Consider the following 3,946-nt stretch of genomic DNA (forward strand, 5'->3'; position numbering starts at 1 on the left):
AAGGTGGCAGCAATTTAGAAGTTCTTCGATTCCATTTCGTCCATTGTTCCATTGACTTTTCTCCTTTTCTTGATAAAAAGTTTAAATGCGATAAAGGGGAAAACAATGCTGATAATCCAGCTTAGCTAACTGCTTGAAGGTCAGAGTAACAGTGGGCTAAAAGCCTTTTAAGCCACGTTATTTTTAAATATTATAAAATATATTCTGCATAGCTTTTACTCTGTTAAGTTGCAACAAAGTTAAGAAAAATGAAATTTAAAAACTTATAATCATTTAATAAAATTTTATAAAGATAACTAATATAGGTTTATTCAAAATATTAATATATTCTCTCAATCAACAATTTCTCAATTATAATCAACTGTTTGGTTGACATTTTCGTATGTTTATAATATCTTGTTCCCATTGTGTTTGGCCCCCTTTCAGTTTCAGTGAACCATTTACAAGTCCATCAACAGCTTTCGGCATATAATTGGCTTTGTATCCGCTTACAGTTTGCACCACATAATGCTGGCATAATGGTGCTATATCTATCCGTTTTGTAATCTGCCCTGTCAGCCAGCAGCACATTTAACGCATTCGAAATGAGTTTTGACTCGAGTTGAACAGCTCGCAATCATATTGAGAGAATGTCACACTTCAATTACTGTCAGCGTCTGTATTTTGTTATTAATTTTAAACCATTTGTTGCTCGCTCGTCTCGTCTCATCTTGGCATGGGACAGCTGCCAGACACATGCGAACGTGTGCAAGTGTCTACCATATACATACAACCCATCTCACCCCACGCCCTCCTTACCGACATCCCAAGTCACCACACGTTTTGCATTAGAAATGCCGGCGACTTGCATTGGGAAAATTGGTAAAAGTCAGCATGTGGTTTGCGTCAGTGTGTCTGGCATGAAGACCAACTGGCGTCTTAGGAGTCAAGCTGCGCGCCTGCGCATTTGCGAGTAGGGAGTAATGGGCGAGCGACCTAATTCATATGCGAGTTATGTGACACATATGGGTCCAGAATAGCAGACAGGCAGGCAGTGAGGCAGTGAGGCAGTCAGGCAGCCAGGCAGGCGGTACCTGGTACCCGGGATCAGCAGGCGGGCGTCACTTGCAAACGCCCTCGGCTGACACTCTGGAGAGGAAAAGGAGAACCGTTTGTGACGGTCGCGTGAATTCTGGGTAATTACAGTTTGCTGCTCTGGTTATTGAAGTGGCACCCGCAGAGCGTGTTTGTATTGCTTTTGAATTGAAACTCGATTGCGAAACAATGCGAACACAAAGGTCCACAAAAACCAACACACAAAACACTTGAGTTTGCCTTTGTGTTCTAGTTGCCTTCCACGAAGCAATAACTAAATGTTTTTTTCTTGTCGGGTTTCCACCTTGCCACTCAGACACAGCGTCTGGCTTTAATTTTTTCTTCGTTTTATTTATTATTTATTTTTTTTGGGCAGTCCTGCTTCCCACCATCAACTGCTTGCTTCGCTTCAGTTAATCAAATTCCCCTCCTCTGCCCAGTTGCATCATGCGGGCATTTGTCTATAATGCCCAAACATAAGCTGCACAAAAACAATTAAAAGAATAAAAACTTGGCAGAATTTGCTATGCATTCATCTGGCGGCGTTACGCTTCAGTAGATCCCCAAATAATAAAAGAAGGCGCATATAACAAATGAAATGCTGGGAAAATGCATGCCAAACAACGACTCAATTAAGTTGCCTTCGCGGCTGCCAAGCGAAAAACTTAATTTAATGCTTAATTGTAGCATAAACAGTAGACGTGGGGGGGAGTGGGTGGAGAGCGCAACTGGGTGGTTGCCCCTATGCTGTGAGATTCAATTTAGACACCGTTTGATCCTTGGAGCATATGCCAGCCAATTGATAAGCAATTTTCCAATTCGCCAACAATTTCCATTTTAATAGAAAACATCCACACAAAAGAACACACAAATAAAATGAGAAAATATGGCAGCTGTAGAGAAATGGAGGCGTGTCTGCCCATGTAAGGCCCAATATTGAATATAAAAATTCAAATCATTCAATTATCTGCGGCTCAGCACCGCTCTAGGTTGCTGAAGGGATGGGGCGAGTGGGTGGGTGTGTGGGTGTAGGTGTTGGAGGGACGTGCGAAAAGGCAAAAAGTTGAATCAATTTTGGCAATTGAATTTTACAACAAAGTCCAAGTGGGTGGAGTAGGAAGAAACGATGCCAGGAAATATGCGACTTAAATAAGTAAAATAAATGGCGCTTATCAGAAACAAATCAAATTTCCGGCTGCAACTGGGAGAAATGAAGCAATTCGAAACTGTTTTCTTTTGATAAAATGCTTTTTTTTTTTGTATCGAATTAAGGTGTAGCATGTTTAAAAGAATTAATGGAATGATGTATGCTTTATTCATTGAATACAAAAGTAAACTTGCTTTAATATTTTAAGCATTGCACATCCAAATTACCCACTAAAAAGTTCCTAAAATTCAATGCCAAAATCAGCAGCCAGTTCTATCAAAATAGTCATTTCATTTGCTGCATCTGCTCTGAAATCTTTTTCAAAACATTTTTCGGCAATTTCGCGAACGAAAAATCATTTCAATTTACAGCCATTAAATCAGAGCGCAACCTACGACAAGAACAGCAACGAAATCCATGGAAATGTTCGTCGTCAAACAATGCGCTAAATAAACAATAAAATGTATTGCAAATAAAAAGAAAATTGCACTCGCGACGCCAAACAAAATCACTGGGAACAAAAAATGCTTTTTATTAGCTTTTTATGTGTATTTGCGCACGTACTAAAGTACGTATCTATGAGATACGATATCAATTTGGTAGCTGAGCATTGAGTTACACACAGTTACACACATGACTGATAGGTAAACGCTACCTGTCATCTATTGTGTTTGTTTTGTGTGTGTGTGTGTGTGTCTTGTGTGTGCGTAATGATCTATTCGTTAGGCAACAAAGCCGAATTCTGCTGCAAATATCTTTGGCATTTTGCGCTTCGTTGACTCTGGTTGAATTCAGTTAGCAGCTGGGTAATGCTGGCAAACTGGGCTTAAAGATGCCGACACTCGAGTATCTTGCGGCTTGGGCCTATCTATTAATGCACTAAGCAGCCGGCCACAGTTGCAGACTCAGTCACATGCCCATCATTCTAGTCCAAGCCACAGAGGCAGCAACAGTTCGCCGGCGTTTCTGTGGGTGTGATGAGGGTGCGGTTGTTGCAGTAGCTGCTGCGTAACTGTTTGTTTAGGTAGTGTATCTGCATGTTGGGCCATCAATGTGGGCCGGCTGTGTGTCTCAGCTTAATGCGCTTGCATAAACAATGCGCCATTTATCTGTAAATGTATATGTTGGTGTATCTGTAGCTAAGCGGATTTTGCCGTAATGCCATTCAGTTTACCAACTCGACCTTACTCGGATATTGCTCAGCTCAAAAGTATGCAATGCTGGCATAATTAGATAAACGCTCTGAGTGGAGCATTAATGGCAGTGATACGCAAGCAGTTCAAAGGTTGCCATTGGCAGTTGGAAATCAAAATACAATTTCATTACAACTTAAAGCAATTTGAAATGCGAAACCTCTGGGGGTCGAGCCAAATTACAAAGAAATCAAGTTGTCACGACAACAACAGCGCAGCCAAGCAAACGGAGCCAAGCCAAGTCCCAAAGTCAAAGCCGTCACATATGGCTGCCCATGGGATCTGGGCAAAGGACTCGCAATGAATCGCTAGGACTCGCCTGTTGGCTGTCTGGCTGACAACCACCAGTTGCTTTGGCCAAGTAAACAACTGCCCGACTGGAAGTTGACTGGCAATCCAGCGCATGCGTTCTAGTGGATGCCAAGTTTCGTTGCCAAGTTTCGTGTGTCGTGTCCAAAAAAATGCCAGAACACAAAACGCAGGATAAACAGTTCCTTGCGCGCTTTCAACTGAAAAGGTTGGCCCTCTGACA

Source organism: Drosophila grimshawi, unplaced genomic scaffold, assembly GCF_018153295.1.
Source record: "Drosophila grimshawi isolate 15287-2541.00 unplaced genomic scaffold, ASM1815329v1 contig_44, whole genome shotgun sequence".
NCBI classification, from domain to species: domain Eukaryota; kingdom Metazoa; phylum Arthropoda; class Insecta; order Diptera; family Drosophilidae; genus Drosophila; species Drosophila grimshawi.